The 20,542-nt window shown below is 34.7% G+C and overlaps 1 protein-coding gene across 6 annotated transcripts in view; it reads right to left on the reverse strand.

Moving 5' to 3' along the window:
• The window catches only part of LOC110346572 (uncharacterized), a 114,601-nt gene that overhangs the window by 31,500 nt on the left and 62,559 nt on the right, over nt 1-20,542 (reverse strand). The window lies entirely within an intron of this gene.

A 20,542-nucleotide genomic window follows, 5' to 3' on the forward strand; every position in this document is an offset into this window, starting at 1 on the left:
ATTAAATTAAACCAGCAATAGGAACAATATGGAACTCTGAATCAGGAAATGAAGCCAGGAGTGAATTCAATTTTAAATAGTGGTTAGTTATAATTAAACCTCAAATATAATTTGTAAATCGTGAACTAGATCACTGAATGGAACATATAACAACATTTGTGTTTTGTGTCTTTTGCTTTCCCATCCTCAACTCCTATCCTAACATGGCTGTTTTACCATGGAAAGCCAAGAAGATGGGTTAAGACTATGTTTTAGACTAAAAGAGAACACTGGGAAGAAAAATCATTTAACCAATATATTTCTAATAGATGAAGAATGGCAATGATGCCATATATGTTGCCTCAACAGAAAGAAAAGAAATCTATTCAACATAATACCTCCATTCTTTGCTAAGCCAAATGATTCTTTTTAGTATTCCAATGGCTTTACTCGTTAAATTCCATCACCCAGTAAACAGAAAGTGCAATTTGGCAATAACACAGTAATAACTGACATTTTTCCTATAATTAAAGAACTTGACTTTTCCTTCTATAGAGCGTGTTACATTAGCAATGCACATGTTATTTCTGTTCAAAATCTGATACTACAATTAGATGCATACTTTAGTTATTAAAATATAGTAACTGGGAGCTTTTAATCTTTGTTCAAGGGAAAGTATAGAAAAGATCAGTCTTTGAATAAAATTTGGGACCGCATTAAAACCCATTTGTCTCATAATTCTGGGTTAGGTTTTTATTGACCTGTAAAGTAACATGACATTTTAGAAGCTTTTGAAAATTTATTTTATCTATGCAAAAGTATCACTGATAAACATAAAATTGAAATATACTCTAATTTAAACAGATTGTGAAACAGAAGTAGTGAGAAAGCTACATAAATAATAAATAAATTATAGAGGAGTCAGGATTAGTCACAAAGTGAAAATGAAAGCTCTAATAATGACAAGGTTGTGAACAAAACATTTAAAGAAACTGTAGAACATGTAGATTGCATATCACAGTTTCCGTTTTGTATTTTCTGGGCCTCATTTTATTATAAAATTATGAAATCTATCTTAGTAAGTGTAATACTGAATTGAAGAGAAATGTTGCCAAAATCATCTTCCAACAAACACCAATCCTTTATGTTCATAATATAACTTCTCTTATTGTTAAATGTTCTATTAATAATTTAATTCTTCAATATGTACTGCTGTAATATCCCAAAGTTAACTTTACTTGATTATATAAACAACACATTTTATTATTAGATCTTGCTTTTCACCTAGAGCATTTTATTTTTATATTACTTCTAATGTCTAGAGAACAGTTGAAGATGTCTAAATTGATCATTTTTTATGGAATACATGGTTTGTCATGAGCAACATAAATAAATACATTAATTGCCTTATCATACTTTTTATCTGACAGATGGGTCCCCAGGCCCAGAGCCTAACCTTTTATTTTGACACCTGCCACATTTTGCCAGCCCTGGCCCTTTTTCTTTGCCAGAGTGTCACTGTGCCGTTCACCATGGTTGCACTAATCTCCAGTTTTTAAAAAGCATAATGTTGGAACCCTTCAGAGAATCACTGCTATCAATCAGCTGATACTACAACAGCAAGCATTTCACATATCCATCCAACATCACTTCTCTCCTGTGATTCAAACACATTTTCTCTTGTTTCTATGACCTACTGGCTCAATAAGATTACATGGAACTTTTTAAATCTAAGGCCCCATATTGTTAACATCTGACACAAACCATTTCATTTAGCAATAATTTAAAATTTAGAATTTTCTGAAAAGTAAAAATCAGAAGTTAAATTTCAATTTTTATCTAGAACAATAATGTTTTACTCAAAGAAAATATGCTATTTTAATATAACTGAAGAGTAAAAAGCAATCCGAACACTTACATTTAAATGACTTTTAAAAAGAGCACAAGGTGATAAAACATGTTTTGAAAATCACAGTGCACCCAATCTCAGACTTGCACCTTTCATTTCTGGTGTGACTCCAGAAGCCTCTCTCACATATTACATATCTAGATGCTACAACTAAAAGTACATGTCTGGTCCATTAAACGGTGGGTTTCTTTTTTTCTAAAGAGTACTGCAAATCAGAGAACATACACATGGATGGTGAATTTTGGAAGCTCATCTATTGTTGTGGTAATTCGGTATAAATTTTAAGAAATTCACTCAAGCAAAATCAAACTATAATTATGACAATGTTGCAGTCAATCTAGATATATGGGTTTATAGGAAACAGATTTTGAGTAGCAAACAGGTAGTTCCACTTGACCGACACAGTTTGCAGTTTGGCTTACAATCTCATTTCAGAGATTTGGATGCCTCTAACTTGTCTTTCACAATGGCATTTATTTTATTTTATATAATGTGAAAAGTCAGATACTAAGTTTTGGTTAAACTAAATATTTTTTAATAATTTAGAAGACCATTTTATGCCAGCTAGAATATATATGTTCATTGCATAGCAACTGGTATCTAATCTATAGCGTAGGACATTCAAGGAAAATGTTGTTTCATGCTGGGGTTAAGGGCTTTTAAACTGTCGGTAATTACAGTGTTAGGACAGCTTTATGTACCTCAACATTGGCAGTTCTTTAATGTTTAGTGTTGAGACTATTAATATGACTTAGCTGTATTGCACATATTCCTCTTTCTGCCCTGACCTAACATAGCTTTCACAGATTACTCAGAGTTTCTGCTAGCTCCTTTTTTTCTTTTTTTCTTTTCTTTTTTTTTGGTACTGGGGATCAAACTCGGGACCTTGTACTTGAGAGGCCGGTGGAGGCAGCACTGAGCTAAATCCCTGGCTTGCTAGCTCTTACTTTAAGCATATAAAATAACATACAATGTCCTTAAAATCCTTTCTTCACATATTAGATCTAAATCCAATGACAAAAAAACTGATGGGCCCAGCTATGTTTTCCAACCTGGCCCAAAAAGCCAGACTATCCTTTGGATCCAAATAATGGAAGGCACAGATCATGTGTGAGTAAGCATGGCAATTAGGTGACCAACATTCTGGATGAAGATAATTCTCTTAGAAGAGATATACCATGATTGACAAGACAATACACCAAGCGTCTGGGACTGGGCTTCATCTATGTGCTATTTTATCCATTCAAAACAATAAGCCCGTCAAGGATAACGATTTATGGCCGGGGATTTAGCTTAGTGGTGCCACTGCCTGCCTTGCAAGCGTAAGGTCCAGAGTTCAATTCCCAGTACCAAAAAGAAGAAATTAAAGGATAACAATTTAGGAGCCCATACAGTTATTTGTAAAAAAAAATTGATAGCTGTTAAATCTAACAAATTTGAAATCGTGTTTTGCTCAACCTATTTTAAAATTTTTTCTAGTAATTCAATTATATTATATTACTAAAAATAATGATTGGGAATCAGTGAGAAATGAACTTTCACTACAAATATTTTGAGAGTCACTGGATTAGAAGACTTCTAAACTCACGTGTGCTGTTTCTCTAACCAATTAAATAATAAAATCAAATCTTTATGGTCAAATTCTTATTCTGTGAATATCAGATTCCTTCTTAAAAAATGACTGTAATACCAGTCACTCACTCTTTCAGGGAATCATCAGTTATGAAAAAATAGATGAATTTTGAAAATTTGTAATAAGTTCATCAAAATTAAATTACTACATTTCACTGTTATTGAAGTCTTTTTATAAAAAAATATACACACATTACCTGTAAAATTTAAGAATATATATTCAACTTTATCAGAATAAATACATGTATTTTCAATCTTATCATGTTCCCATGTAAAATGCAAGATATAGAAATATGAGGGGTTTTTTTACTTATTTCTGTAGTATTCACTACTTTTTACAAAAGAAAAGTATATATTTAATAAATTAATGGTACAAATATTAAAGACTAAAGACTTTGTAAAGATTTCATGCCATGGTGATCAGAAATTTATAGCACAGCTATGATTTATATAATATTTTTGAAGAAAGATAATTGATAAGATAATGGATAAGATTAGGAAAGAGATGAAGATGAACTCAGTTATTGTAGGAATAATAAAACATTTAAGTGAAAGCATACAATCAGATCATCTCTGTATATATGTGTAAACAAGTGTGTTTTGATACATAAACGGATTGAGAAATGTCAGAAAATAAATGAAATTAGAAACATAAGTAAAATGTAAAATGCTAAAAGTCAAATTGAAAAATGCAAGCTTTTTTTTTTACCATCTAAGACATGATATATAATTATTGAAACTGGAACTTTTATACAGAATTGCTTTTACATATATATCATTTATTGTCACATATGTGAAATGCAAATATTACAAAGGCAAAGTAATGTTACAAATAATTTTCTTCAAACAAAATACAATGTAATATGTTAATTGATTTTTTTAAATGTAAGAAACAATGCAAAGGGTAAAAACACAATTTAAACAATATTAATATGCTTTCCCCTGACTAGCATTTCAGTTCAGTGCAAAAGATTAACTAAAAGGTAAAAGAATAGCTTCTTTTAATGAACAATTATATCCCTAACAATTTTATTACTTTACAATAGGGTCAGTCACATTAATTAAATTACAAAGTATCACAGAGCCTTATGCAAATTTGAACCAGTGTACATATAGGTCTAATGTATAAAAATCTACCTAGTTAGAATGTCATCCATTATTTTAAGAAAAAAGTTGTATAATATTATTAATAATTCAACTTACTGATTTCAGCACAGGTTTTTAGTATTTCTGCATTCAACTGTGGTACCAATTTCAAAGAAAAAATTAAGTAATAATTTTGTTTGTATTACATTGTTTTACTTTATATTTGGTATTTTTTATGTCATAAGATTAAATTAAATGATTTATTTGTGGAAATACAAATACAAAAAAGACAAAACAAAAAAACAAAAAGATTCTACAATTCTAAAGAGGTCACTGCCTAACACAATATGCAAACACTGTAGTACTGAAAATTGTAATGGTGCCACTCCAGTGCTGTATAAGTAAGACAGTACTGAAAGAGAAAGGTAAGTCTGCAAAGACGTCTTCAAGTACACAAAATAAAGATAATAAATGCAAACTGCAAATATTTTAACAAAATTGGGATAGCGGCTGCAAGTCTAATTTAGTTGAAACTGCAGCATTTCCTGAAAAGAAAAAAAGCGTAATAAAAATTGTAAAATTATCAAACAAGACATAAAACTATTTGTTAATGAAGGAATCAGAAGAATATATATAGAAGTAGTTTACATATTCCCCTTCAGCATTTTCCTGACCACTGAGAATGTGAAAAGAACTTTTTAAGCATTTGAAAAATTACAAAAAGTTAATTGAAGAACCTTTCTTCATTAGGTCAAATTTATGAAACAAAATACTATTATTTTGCTTTAATTGTCTTAGCTAATTATTTCCTTCATTTTATCCAGTGTTCTGCTTATTATAATACCTATAATAATGTGTACCTTAATTTTATTAATTGAATCTATAAATAATATACATTACAATGATGTTTGATATTCACACAGTATATATTTATATTTTTTCCTTTCTACTTTGTAGTATATTTGTAAATTTTTATATTGGAATTCTGGAATATTTAGCTTCTTATTACTTCTTAATAATATTCAAATAACTACCAGAATAAACTACTGCATCAGCCTTATTTTATTTTTCTGTGAATTTCATTTCCACTTGAAGTTTTTATATTAATCAAGCCACACTAGTTGATTTCACCTAAGGACTCCCAAGGAAAAGGAGATCACAGTTCTCAAATGATTTTTAGTCACCCAGCCATTTTCTCCTTTTATATTAAAAAAAAACAAACTGAAAACCCCTTTCAACAAGCTCCTCTGCAAAGAGGCAAAGAGCCAATTCATTTTATTCCTTCAGTGAAAAAATATATTACAGCCTTACTGATCTATCAGCTTCTAGTCATCTTTTTCCTTTTAAAGGTTACATTTCTTTAAAGAACAGTTTATTTTCACTCCTTGATATTCACTGCTCCAGCCACTTTCACTTTGGCTCCCTATATCCAAACTTTTTTGTTAAAAGCAGCTTTTGTTATCAAACTTGTGGTCTTTTCTTAAGATTAATTCTGAATCTTCTTTGATTTTTGACATTATTGATCACCTCCAAATTAAGCAGTATTCTTGGCTTCATTGACCTCTCTTAACTATGACAACCTTTCTAACTTCATCTTTCCTTTTTGTCCTAGTATGCATACAACTTCCTGAGGATTGGTTTTCTTTCCTTTAATTTTCTAATCTTCTTTCAGACACAGCTCTTGTCTCTTCCACTTTTGTCTCTGCAAGCCTTTTCCTAAACCATTACCTCACACCATGCTGCCTGCTGGACATCAACCTGATATCCCACCAACTCAAACTCAAAACATCCAAACATCTTGCTTCTCTCCACATCTTTCCCCAGTCATTGGATATTAGAGGAGCGTGCTACAGTCTGGGTATGATTTATGTCTATCTCTCCAAACACTTGCGTGTTGAAGACTTGGTCTCCATATTGGAAGCTTTAGGAGATCATGTGGACCTTGAAGTGATAGGATCCAGAGGGAGATCACTGGGTCAGTGGAACAATGCTCTCAGAAGAGACTGAGCTATTTCTAGTGAGACTCAGGTTAGTTCTAGAGAGGAAATTCTTATAAAAGCTTGAGTTTGGCTCCATGCAGCCTCTCTGTCTTCCTGTTTGATGATCTGATTTATTCCTCCCACACATGCTCCTATCCTTACCATGTTCCCTGAGGTAATACAACCAAGGGGGACAGAGGTTCTTCACTAGAGCCTGTGTTGTGATTTTTGCTCTTAGAACTTTGAACTCCTTAAAATATGAGCTAAGTAAACCTCTTTTCTTTACAAAGTTAGCCTGTTTCAGATATTTCATTATAGTAATGGAAAACCAGACTAATATAGACCATAATCCAAAAACCAGGCTTAGAGATCACACAGAAGTCCGACTCCTCACCACAGGCCTTGAGTTTATAAATCTTGTTTGCCACAACAGTATTCCTCACTTTTCTCCCTCTGATGGATTCTCATTTTGCCATTAATCCCTCACATAACTTTGACCTAAAATATCAAAATAATTATATATTCCTAATACCTACTTTCTTCTTTTCAAAAAATAATTTATTATGTTCAAAGTTTTCCAATGTTTTTTGTAAGAATTCTCAATTATTGACTTCAGCCTGACTGCAAGAACCACAATTCCAGGTTGGAATTGGAATAATCACACTCTAAATACACCCAGACATACACCCACTTAAGTACCCAGCTCTGCCTCTCACCAGAGCATTCTCAGCAGCTGGCACAGAAGCAGCCTCCTCCTTCTGCTTCCTTCTCCTTCAACCATCACTAACACCACAGCCACTGCTGCTCCTATCCCCTTTTGTCCTTCTTCCTCTCCCAGTTTTTGCCTCTCCTCTTATTCCAGGTTTCTTCTCAGCAATGGAGGGTAGAATCCTTGGCAACAGCTTCTCTCTTTTGGCCATGAAGAGGATGGAACAGCCCAGTATTCCAGCCATCTAAGCTCATTTTGAATCTCATTTTTGTTCTTCAACATGTTTCATACCCTGCCAACTTTGAGTTATCTTCAGATGTGCTAGACTGCCCATGTGCACCTTTAACAGCAGGACCACCCACTGTGCACTTGACCACCCTCATGTTCCTTCATCAGAGAAGCTGCCTGCATCTACCCAAGTGTGCCTTCACCAGCGGGAGCACCCCTGGGGGCCATTAGTAGTAGACAGCCCATGAGAGTCATGGCCAGACCCAGACAGCAGCAGAGAACAGAAATACCATTGTTCTGAGCTCCAGAAGATGCCAGAGTGGTGAGCAGAAGAGAGAGGGCCTCTCTGAGGCTTATGGTTGAGAACTGAAGAACACTGGGACAGCAAAGAGAGTCACTGTAATAAAGACACAGTGGACTACAGTGGTAGGTGAGTGGTTGGGATCAGCACCTCATACCATAACTCAGTCTTGCTGTGGGGAACAGGGGGTTCAAATCTGCAGCAAAACTGTGCAGAGTTGAAATCCACATAAGATAAGGGAGCTCAATTCCAGCCTCCCAGCCAGAAACCAGCCTGAATCTCAGTGGACTAAGGCTGGCTTGCTGAGATTAATCTACTGGGATCTGCATGCTGCTGCCCACATTGTCTACCAGTGACAGCAGAGACATGCCTTGAAGGTGATTTTTTTCTTTTTTTCCTCTCCTTCATTTCTCTCCTTTCTTGTGCCTGTTTTTCTACTGTTATGTTTTTTCTTAATTGTTCTTATTTCTATAAGAGTGTGAATACAGTCTCTGATTTTCCTGTTGCCATTAGTTTGTTCTGTTCTTGTTTTAGTTCCTTCCTTCTCTCATTTCCTCCTGTCTTCACCAGTTCCCTAAAGTTTACATGATCTTCCTGTTTCCTCTAGCCCTATCACTAACGCTTTCCTCTTCTTCTATTTCTCTATCCCTCCCCAATCCCTCTAAATCTTCTTACTAGAGGGTAAATTCATTATACTGAAGGGCTCATTTACTGAAAACATTTCTGGTTTGTCTATGATTTTGATATATAACTTCAAGTCCAGTTCATGCAGTTAAAGGTGACAAATTAATAGTTACCAGAATTTGTCATTTTCTAAGTGTGTTTGATGCTATTGTTGATGCTGATGGTATTACTTTGACCAAGGTGACATGATTGTTCTAGTCAGTTGTCCTTCCTATTATACCAAAACTGAGATTGCCTAAGGGTCATTAAAGACTCAAACCCAAAGACCAGCTGTACCTGGAAGACACCTCTGAGAAGTATCACTCCCTAAGGGTTCTAAATACTAGCAATAAAGACAATTGCAGTAAATAATATAAAACTATCAACCCAGGAATTAAATCAAAAACATCAGCAACAAAAATATAAAAATGAGAAGACACCTAAACAAGATGCAAACCCAGTCTTCCAGCTCAGCAAAGGGAAGTCCGGGGCGGGGTGGGCTATAAGGTGGAAAAATCCAAAAGTCAACCAACCAGCCTCTCTGAACTGGTAACAACTGAAGTAAAAAAAAAAAACAAATGAAAGAGGCTCTCAGAAAAAAATGAAATCAGAAATAATTTCCAAGATAACTACAGAGATGGTGACCAGAATGAAAGATAAGCTTAGTGACTCTAGAACAGATACAGATTTAAAAAATCTCAGGAACATGATGAAACCCATTAACACCTAGCACAGGAAAGAAATAGAATCCATGAAACAGATTCAAACAGATATCCAGGAGATTAAAAACTCCACTGAAAGTATAGGCAGCAGAATGATCCAATGTGAGGACAAAATCTCAGACATAGAAGATAGGATTGTACTTAGTGATCACAAAAAGAGAGAGAGTTCTTAAAAATAGCAAGAAACAATGAGAAATCAATGCAACAGCTGCTAGATGATGCAAAAAAAAAATAACATAAGATTGATCAGCGTCAATGAAAAAGCAGGAGATATCACAAATGACATAAAAAACCTGTAAACAGAAGTAATGGCAGAAAACTTCCCAAACAGGGGAAAAGAATTTGATTACAAAAATCCAACAGAAGAACAAAATATTAAAAGCAGTTAGAGAAAAGAAGCAAATCACATACAAAGAAAAGCCCATCAGAATCACACCAGACATTTCAACACAAACCATCAAGTCAAGAAGAGCCTGGAGTGAAGTATTTCAAGCCCTAAAAGAAAACAACCTCTAACCCAGATTGATATATCCTGCAAAACTATCTTTCAAACTCGATGGAGAAATGAGATACTTTCACTACAAAGAACACCTGAGGAACTTCATGAATACCAAACCAACACTCCAAACGATTCTAAACAATTTACTAGAAAAAGACAATGAGAGTCACAACTCCACAAGGCCCACCAAAATGAAGCCATCAGTCAAGGCAAGAAATTGAATGGAAAGAGGAAAAATTAAAAAAAAAATAAAAGAGTAAATAAGAGTAAAATATCACGACAATGATAACTGAATACATTATCAGTTATAATCATCAATGTTATTGGTCTCAATTCACCAATCAAAAGAAATAGACTGGCAGAATAGGTCAAGAAGCAAGATCCAACAGTATGCTCCATACAAGAAACACACTTAATTCAAAAATAAATTCATAGGCTGAAAGTCAAAGGATGGAAAACAATACTCCATGGGACAGGAACCCAGAAAACAGCAGGAGTAGCTATCTTATTTGTATACAAAGTGGATTTCAAACTAAAACTAATTAAGAGTGACAAAGAAGGTTACTACATCCTTGTAAGGGAACTATCCAAGAGGAAGAACTGACAATCATAAATATATATGCACCAAATACCAGTGAATCCAGTTATATCATGTAAATATTAACTGATATGAAAAATCAAATAAGCACTAATACAATGATAGTAGGGGACCTCAATACCCCACTATCATAAATAGGTAAACTAGGCAAAAAATCAACAATGAAATACTACAACTGAACCAAACTTTTGAACAAATAAATTTAATGGACATCTACAGAGTGTTCTACCCCACAAAATCAGAACACACATTCTTCTTAGCTGCATACAGTTCGTTCTTCAAAATATACCACATGCTAGCTCATAGCACATGCTCAAGTAAAAGCAAAGTAATGCCTATACAACATAATGGAATTCATGGGACACCCTGAAAGCACTCCTACAAGGGGACTTCATAGCAGTGAATGCCCATATTAGTAAAACAGAGCAAGCTCAAACCTAATGCTGAACCTTAACCTCCTAGAAAAAGAAGAGCAAGACAAATCCAAAGCTCATACAAGGGAGGAAATTATAAAGATCAGAGCAGAAATCAATGCAATGGAGACTAACTGAATGATACAAAATATCAGTGAATCAAAGAGTTGGTTCAACAAAAGAATAAATAAAATGTACAAACTCCTAAAAACCCTTATCAAAAAAAGGAAAGAAAAGAATCAAATCCATGAAATTAGGAATGAAAAGTGTGAAATTACTACAGATCCAGCAGAAATCCAGAGGATCATCACTACCTACTTTGAGCACCTGTACTCCAATATGATGGAAAACACAGAAGAAATAGACAGATTCCTAAACACATGAATTACCAAAGTTGAACTAGAAGATATAAAAATTCTAAATAACCCAATATCAATCATGAAATTGAAATGTAATTAAAACTTACCAACAAAGAAAATCCCTGGTCCCAGTGGCTTCACTGCTGAATTCTACAAGAAATTTGAGAAGAGCTAATGCCACTATTTCTCAAACTCTTTAATGAAATTGAAAGAAAAGCAAGACTCCCAAATTCAATCCCGGAAGCAAGCATTAGCCTGATTCCAAAATGAGAGAAGAATACAACCAAAAAGGAGAATTACAAGCAAATCTCCCTAATGAACATAGGAACTACAGCACTATGAAAAAAGACATGGAAGAGGATATCATAAAATGGAAAAAAATACCTTCTTCTTGGGTAGGAAGAACCAATATAGTGAAAATGGCCATACTTCCAAAACTGCTATATAGATTCAATGCAATCCTGATTGAAATTCTAATAGCATGTTTCATAGAACTAGAGAAAATGATCCAAAAATTCATTTGGAACCAGAAGAGACCTAGAATAACAAAAGCAATTCTAGGCAACAAAGACAAGGCAGTGACTATCACAATCCCCAACTTGAAACTATACTACAGAACTATTGTGATAAATACAACATGGTACTGGCAAAGAAACAGACCCAGGAATGATGGAACAAATTTGAAGATGCAGAAACAACTCCAGACATACTCAGCCACTTCATCTTTGACAAAGGAGCCAAACACCTTCACTGGAGGAAAGATAGCCACTTTAATAAATGGTGCTGGAAAAATTGTTTTTTAACTTGCCAAAGATTAAAACTAGACCCAGATCTTTCACCATGAACTAAACTAAAGTCAAAATGGATCAAAGATCTAGTATTAAAACAGAAACACTAAATCTGCTAGAAGATAGGTTCAGTAGAACTCTTGAAGACATTAGCATAGGAAAAGATTTTATGAACAAAACCTCAGTCACACAGGGACTAGCACAAAGACTCAACATCTAGGATCTCATCTTACTAAAAAGTATTTGCACAGCAAGAGAAACTACTAACAGAGTGAAGAGACACACAATATGGGACAAAATTTTTACCAGCTATTCCTCAAAGGACTACTATCTACAATATATAAAGAACTTAAAAAAAATCAACCTCTCCAAATTTAGATACCCAATCCAAAAATGGGCATCTGAAATGAATAGACATTTCTCAGATGAAGAAGTAGAAGCAGCAAATAAACATATGAAAAATTGTTCAGCATCACTGGTCATTGGAAAAATGCAAATGAAAACAATGCTGAGATTCCATCTCACCCCAGAAAGAATGGCTGCTATCAAGAAATCAACCAATTTGTGTGGAGAAAAAGGAACCCTTCTCCACTGTTGGTGGGAGCGAAGACTAGTGCAACCACTGTGGAAATCAGTGTGGAGATTCCTCAAAAATTAGGACTAGAAGGCCCATTTGACTCACCTATTCCCCTACTGGGTATCTTCCCAAAAGAATTAAAAGCATCTGGCCGGGGAATTAGCTCAGTGGTTTTGCCGCTTGCTGCACAAGCGCAAGGACTCAAGTTTGATCCCTGGTACCAAAAAAAAAAAAAAAAAGAATTAAAAGCATCATACCACAATGATATATGCACACCCATATTTATAGAAGCATGGTTTGTAATAGCTAAATCTTAGAAACAACCCAAATGCCTGTCAACTTTTGAATGGATAAAGAAGATGTGGGGTTTTTTTATATATAAAATGGAGTACTACACAGCCATAATGAATGATAGACTAGAGACATTTTTAGCTAGATAGATGCATATCACTACTCTTAAGTGAAATAAATAGGACACACATAAGTAAATACCAAATTGTCTCTCTAGCGTGAGAAACTGAAAGTGTAAATGAAGACAAAAATGTATAATAGATAATGTGAAATAGAAAGAAAATGTTCAAAGTAGAAAGGGAACTAGGGAAGAGAGGTGAGGGGATGGAAAGAGATGAAAGAAAAACATGAAAAAAGAAGGAAAAAACAGAAATAAAGCTTATATAAATAGGGAGGGGTGGAGGGTTGAAGGGATGGAAGAGGAATGGAAAAAAATAAGAACCAAAATACATCACGTACAGCTAAAAATTCCCAATAATGAATGTGACCATAATGTATACCTAACATTTACCAATAAACTTAGTGAATAATAAAAATATTCTTAATTGTTTTTTTCAATTTCAGTAACTTTCACTATGTAGCCAGATATACTTGTGCTTGGTATAATTTTAAAATTTACATCTTTTAAGATCACAGTTCACTTGTCCTTTCTCCCTCATTCTAATCTCTTGGTTTTTGGAGAATGAGGGCTCTCTGTTATTTTTCTGTGTACCCTAGATCTCCTTAACATACTTTATTGCAGGATCATAACATACAAATTTTTGTGGTGAAAGAACAAATGAATGAAGTAGCTTTAAGCTAACACTGTCTCTTCATACCTGAAATTCTAATCTCCCAGAGAGATGGTTCTCAGCCTGCGATGCTCACTGGAATCACTGGAAAGATTCTGAAAAACACTAATTCTCCACCTACAGAGATTTTGATTTAATTCCCTTGGGTAGGATTCAGTAAATGGTATTTTTAAATGTTCCCCAGACAATCTGAAGTACGCCCAAAGTTAAAAACTTTTGAACTAGAGAGTAAGTGTAGGATGGGGAAACTTGAATTTTGAATTTAGTTTAATATTAATTTTCACATACTATATTTACCTCAACAATCAAATCCACCCAAATGAATTCTTTCACTGTCTCTATGCAACAGAATTTGATAATTAATAGATCCACTGCTAATGGAAAATATACATAGAAAATAAAACTTTTAGGGCAAGGAATAAATTATGATATTTTGCTTTCTTGTACTGTATCATATACTTTTTGAATATTCTATTGTAAGATTACTACATATAGATTCAGGATGTTTAACATTGTATTAAAATAATTTATTACTGGGCCTTTTATTCTTTTCATAGTTGTTTATTCATTTAACCATCATTAATATTCAAGTAAATTCTGCTTATTTATAATTGCAACTTTAATTAAGATTGAAATAATTCCAAGACAGGCTATTTAAAATTTTAGAGTTTATTGATCCTTAATACATCTTTTGCAATCATTGAGAGTACTGATATTCTTAAGAATCATTAGGACCTTGGTAAGACCTTCAAATTCAGTATAAGTTTGGAATCATCCAAGCTTTATTTTTGTGGTTTTGTTTTTGTCTTTTCTTCAGACAGGGTGTCACTCTGTAATTCAGGCTGGCCTTGAACTCACTATGCAGCCCAGGCTGCCCTCGAGCTCGTGGTGATCCTGCCCCAGCCTCTGGAGAGCTGGGATCCATGATGTGTGCAACAGTGCTCTGTGTTTATCTAAGCTTTAAAGAGTATTACTCTGCACTTCTTATTGTGGGAAAAGAGATAAGTGAAGTAAACTCTTCTAAGTTTCTGGTGTTTCTATTATTTTGTCTTGCTCTCTTTTTAAACACAGATATAACATGTTCAGAGATACTTTTTCCCTTTCAAATTTCTTCAATCATAGGTGTTGTTTAGCTAACCCTTCTTATTTTAGGAGGCGGGTAATAGTGTTTATCACCACCTTTCCTCATTCAACAATCTGTTAAGTAGTTTGAAAATATTAACCTTTTTTATCTTTTGCCACTCTTTTTCTTCTTGCTTGAGAGTTTCAGAAATACTCCTCTGAAACTGTTGAAATTTCAGGCAAATATGGAAGTAAAAAAACAAAATATTTAGTTCTTTTTAAAAACTGGCTATAAAAACTGAAACTTTAGGAAAAGGGAGAGACTTCAGAGCATAAATAAAAATTGGAGAGGGAAATACCTCACAAACTAAAAATGTGCCAGTCATCTACCCCCATCTAGGCTTTTTAGTGTGGAGGATGTAGAGGGAAAATGACACAAACAAGTTATCTCTTTGCAGAACCAAAAGTAATGTAGCAATGTGAGCCATTTCAAAGAGTAAGGCAGATGAGGACAGGGACAAAATCTGGAACCAGTCTTTCTCATTCAAATGCCAGCACTATCAGGAGCTGTGTGTCTCAAACCAGGTTATTATTGTTGCCTAATTTTCCTAAATCATAAAACATGAGGCTAAATGAACTTCTTATCTCATCAAACTTTTATAGTGATTAACTACTTTGGGGATGTTGGGAAAAAATGAGATCTTACTCAAATCCCTCAGCTTCTAATATTCTTTTTTTTTTTTTTTGGCTTAAATTCTTTTATTGGTACATTTTAGGTATACAATATGTTTACATTTATCATTGGGTGTTTGTACCTGTACATGGTGTATCTTGGTTCTTATTTTTTCCCCATTACCTGTGCACCCTTCCCCCGTCTACCCTTCCCTATTTACATAGACTTTTCACAACTATTTTTTCTCTCTCTCGGCTTTTATGATACTCTTTCATTCTAATTGCTTCCTACTATGTGGACTATTTCCTTCAAACACAGCTCTTGTAAGACCTCCAATTTAAAGAGTCATCTTTTGACCAGCTGACAAGGTTATAGACATCCTAGAAAGTCCCTATTAGCTGCTTAAGAAACTTCTCCAAGATTTACATCTGCTGTCCAAACTGAATCTTTGCATTTTTTGCTTGCTCAATCTCTTTAGATGTACCATACATTTGGTCCATCCAAGCTTTTGATTGGTATCTTCCCTCCCATTTTATCACCTTAGGACAAAGCAGTGTTTTCTAGGGACAATTAGAACACATGCAGAACAAAGCTTCTAGATTCTTCTGTCCAGGCTCCAGATTGGGAAGCCTCACTTTCCTCCTTGGCATGACAATACAGTTTCCATAGTACATTTCTGTCTATCTATCTACCCCTTAAAGAATCATAGATCCTCTTGTTTTCTTATTTCCCATATTCATTCTAGAAATTTCCATTTCCTCCATGGTTTCCATATTCATTAAAATAATGACTTTGACTTAGTGTCACTCTATACCAAGCACTATTTTGCAATAGGTAGCATTAGGTGTCCTCACTTTACAAATGAGGAAAATAAAGTAAGAAGGGGGTAAGTAACATAACCAAAATCACACAGCTCAGAAGTGGCAAAGGAAAGACTGACAATCCAGGTCCTTTTATTGGGTTTATACTTGCATTGATCAATTTCCCATTGCTGAACAAAATACCTGACATTGTAACTTAAAGGTGAAGAGGTTTATTTGGCTCACAATTTCAGGGGTCAGTCCATAGTCAGCTGGCTCCAAGTTTGGACCTCCAAGGTAGAAGGGTGTAGCAGGACAAACTGCTTAGGTTACAGTGGCTGGGAAGCAGGGTAGGGGAACAGTGACAACTAAAGGGAAAGACCAGGGACCAGATACAGTATTGAACATCATTCTCCATGACAAACACAAACACAACCAAAAGTGTGCTTTAATCTCCTAGGGAGCTCCCAGACCAAAAAGTTGCCAGTTAAATTTAACCATCACAGTACTAAATATGCATTTAAAAGCGTATTTGGGTTTGAATCTTTTTAAATGGAGGAGTTATGTGACCTGAGGTGAACTATTTAGCAGATTAAGGCCTTGGAATCTTGTTTATAAAATGGGGATAGTTATCCCTGTCTTCCAGGGTTTATGTGAGTATTAAGTGTGTTAGCATACGTATAATACTTAGTACCCAACACTTAATGCTTTAATGGTTAGTTGTTATTATTAGTAACATGCAAACCTATTTGCTCCCAATTCTCATTCTCCAGACCTGTTTATCCAACTTTACTGAAAAAAATATCTAGATATTCACTAAATATCCCAATTAATTATCATAAAATCAACTTATTACTCAAGTATTGCTTGGCTTGGTGAATGTCATCATCATACCAAATGTAGGAGTCATTCAGGATATTTCTTTAAATCAACTTCTTGTCTTTCTTCTTATAAGGTGAAGAATCCCATTTTGAGGGCCCCACCCTCATGCATTCATCTAAAGCTAATTATTGTCCAAAGGCCGTATAGGAAAATCCCATCATATTGGAGTTTAGAGCTTCAACATATGAATTTATGTGGGACACAATTCGGTCAATAGCATCTCCCCAGGTTATCACCCACAGAGGGTGGTCCCATCTTTAAATTCTGTAGAGTTGCCACTCATGGTTGTAGCCTGTAGCTGAAGGTCCTGCTCCCTGAGCTCTGTAAGGTTTAAGTCTCCGGAGGATTTGTTTCTGCAGCTCTGGTAGAGACAGTCCACAGTGTTTAACGTTGTCATGGTTCTGAGCATCTTTGAGTTGCCTTTGGGACCACTTTTCCCTTTTCTTGACCAACTAGCTCTACCATCTAATCTATGTCAAACCATGATGTCTGGCAGCTTTCATTTATTTTGTTTCATCTTCATCCTCTTCTGTTCAAAATGTCAGAATATCTGCTCCCATTAACCCATAAACTCTTTGTCGAATGATTGCACAGCCACATACTTAGCATTATTTTCAGAAAAAAATCTTTTCTCATATTTTGTAATATGATATGCTAGGACTTTTCCAAATCTTCAAGTTCTGAAACATATTCCTTTAACAACTCCTTCTTCAACTCATGTTTATCCTTCTGCGTTTTATCATGTACAATCAGGAAGAATTAAGCTGTTCCTTACACACATACCTTAGAAATCTCAGCTGAATATTCAGCTCATGATTCTTTTCACAAACAGAACACAACTAGTCCAAGATCTTTTTTATTTTATAACAAAAATTCCCTTTTCTTCTCAATTTCCTCAATTCCAAGATCTCACCAGAATCACACTTAATATTCACATTTATATCATACACCTTAAAATCACTCCAGCCTTTATCCCTATTACCCAAGTCCAAAGCTGCTTCTACATAGTTAGGTATTTGGTATAGCATTACCCTACTTCTTTGTAACATTATATGCTTTCTGTGATCTTAACAAAATGCCACAGAATACACAGACTAAATAGCAAAAGTTTGTTCCTTCTCTGTTTTTCAGATTAGAAGTCCAAGATAAAGGAGCCAGCAAGGCTGGTTTTATGCTGAGTTCTCCTCTTTCCTCATAAGGTGGCTGCTGTCTCACTGTGTGCTTGCAGGACTTCTTTGGGCACACATAGGGTCAGAAGAGTGTGAAAGCTCTGTAGTGTACTGTATTGGTCTGTTTTCCTGTTGTTCTGCTAAAATATCTGACACCCACAACTCAAAGGAGGAGACTTTGAAGTTGCCTCCTGGTTTTGTAGGGGTCAGTACATGGTAGACTTACTCCCAGGCAGAAACATCACACCAAAGTGTGGCTGAGCAGAGCTTCTCACTTCATGGTGGCTGAGAAGCTAACCACAAGGGGAGAGTACACAAGAAATATACCCTCCAAAGGGACATCCCAGCCCACCTCCTCCAACTGGCTCTCACTTGCTAATACTACATTCATCTAGGAAAATCAGTGGATTAATCCACTGACAAATATAGAAATACCATGATGTAATCACCTCTCCAGGTATATCTTAATATGGTAAAGATGACAATTAAAATTTACTGGTACAGGTACTAATCCTATGATGAAGGTTCCACCATCATGTTACCAAGATCTAAATATCTCCCAAGAGTCCCATCTCCAAATACTACCACCTCAGTAGTCCGGGTTTTAATATGTACATTTTGGAGGGATACACTTCAGCCAAGGGAAATCCTCTTTTTAAAAATACTTTATGCCTATCTATAGGCAGATTGTCACAATGAAGTGATTTTATTGGAACTCTACTGTTATCTTCCAAAAACTTGTAATAAATACTTAAATCTACAAAATCTACAATGCGAATGGTCCTTAGGATTGTTCAGTGATCAACCCAAATAGCCATTCACTATAGTCCATCTTAGTCTATTTTTGTTCTGAATTGAGAATTTTTACATATGATAAAAATTAATTTATGTAAACAAAATATTTAATCAAAAATTATTAGAAAGAATGACTATCTGAATATGTAATCAGTATACTAGATACAATATTTAGATCAGAGGAGATAGGGCGCTTTCAGGGTGGTATGGCTGTAGATGATACTGCATTAAAAATAGGGGTGGGCTGGGGATTTAGCTCAGTGGTTCTGCTCTCTGCCTCACAGGAGCAAGGTCCAGAGTTCAATCCCTGGTACCCCCCCAAAATGGGGGTGGATAGACTTTCCCAAAGTTGTCTTTTCTTCAGATTTTTTATCATAGTTTATCTGAGGTCTGTGAGTACTTAATATGTTTGAATTACTGCCAGACGGATTTGATATAATCCCAGTAGCTCTGTTCACGTTTTCCCTCCAGATTATAAGCAATGCTATTAAAAGCAGGTTATTTTGTTTTTGAACATTTTATGGGTAGAATGTTTTTGCCTTTTCATTGCATTTTTTCTTTGTGTTGCTTCCTTTAGTGTAATTCTATTTTGATCACACAGAAAGGAAAAAGATCCTCAAACACGGCAATCTGAGAGGTGAAAAGGACACTCCTACCTTCTTGTTCTTAATTATAACTTGCCCTCAGGAATAGAAATCATGGTGGCATAACTGGGAGCTGCTTATCAGGCACACAGGGTTAGAGAATCTGAGAGAATCCAAGGAGGAAATGTGGAGAAAAAATAAGGGGTCATTTTCTTAATTGTATGGAAATGTAAGAAAATAAATTTAGGGAAAAAAGACAAAGAATTGCACTCTGTAGCAATTAGCAGAAAAAAACCTTTAATCGATCAGGTATTTTATTTACTTTCACACTACACACAAAAAGATTAAAAGAGTTTAACCAAAATGCTTTGTTTGATTTTATTGTTGTTGTTGTTCAGTGACTTGATAACTATTTTCTCCTGATTGCATGAACCAAGCAAGTGTTTGCTTGATCACTGTTGGTGAGTGTTGACAATGTATCGATGTCAGCAATGCCAATGATATTTTTGAATGAACACTGAACTGAGATTATTACGGATTCATCCTTTGAACTTTTTGGTAAATATTAAAGTTCATATTAATTTCTTTGTTATCTCTTGATAATATTCTTCCAAAGTAACACAAACATCACTTGCAGAGAGAAAAAAAGAAAAAAAATTATCTCCTTGACTCTACCAGGCACTGGGTTACTTAAAAATGTTTTTGTTACTTCTCCAGAAGAAAGCTCAAAACACTACTATGCAATGAAAAAACTGAAAGACAGTGTGAACATTTTAAGTATAGCTTCAAACTAAATGAGAGCTATTGATCAGCAGCACACCATTACAACTCCACAGAAAACCCTTTAACATATTATAATAATCCAGGGTATTTTTTCTGCCACATTTGGCTGCTTCTCTTTGTCAATACTACTGTAATACTTGTTAATATCTATACCTTGAAAAATCTGTCTCTCTCTCTTGTAACTAAAGTAACTTTAAAGGTAAGGACTTTCATTCTTTTTGAAGAGCTAATCACTCAGCAATTACATGCTTTATACATTCAAAACTAGGT

Source organism: Heterocephalus glaber, unplaced genomic scaffold (assembly GCF_053883595.1).
Source record: "Heterocephalus glaber isolate CG9 unplaced genomic scaffold, H.glaber_assembly_v1.0 deba00001442, whole genome shotgun sequence".
NCBI classification, from domain to species: Eukaryota; Metazoa; Chordata; class Mammalia; order Rodentia; family Bathyergidae; genus Heterocephalus; species Heterocephalus glaber.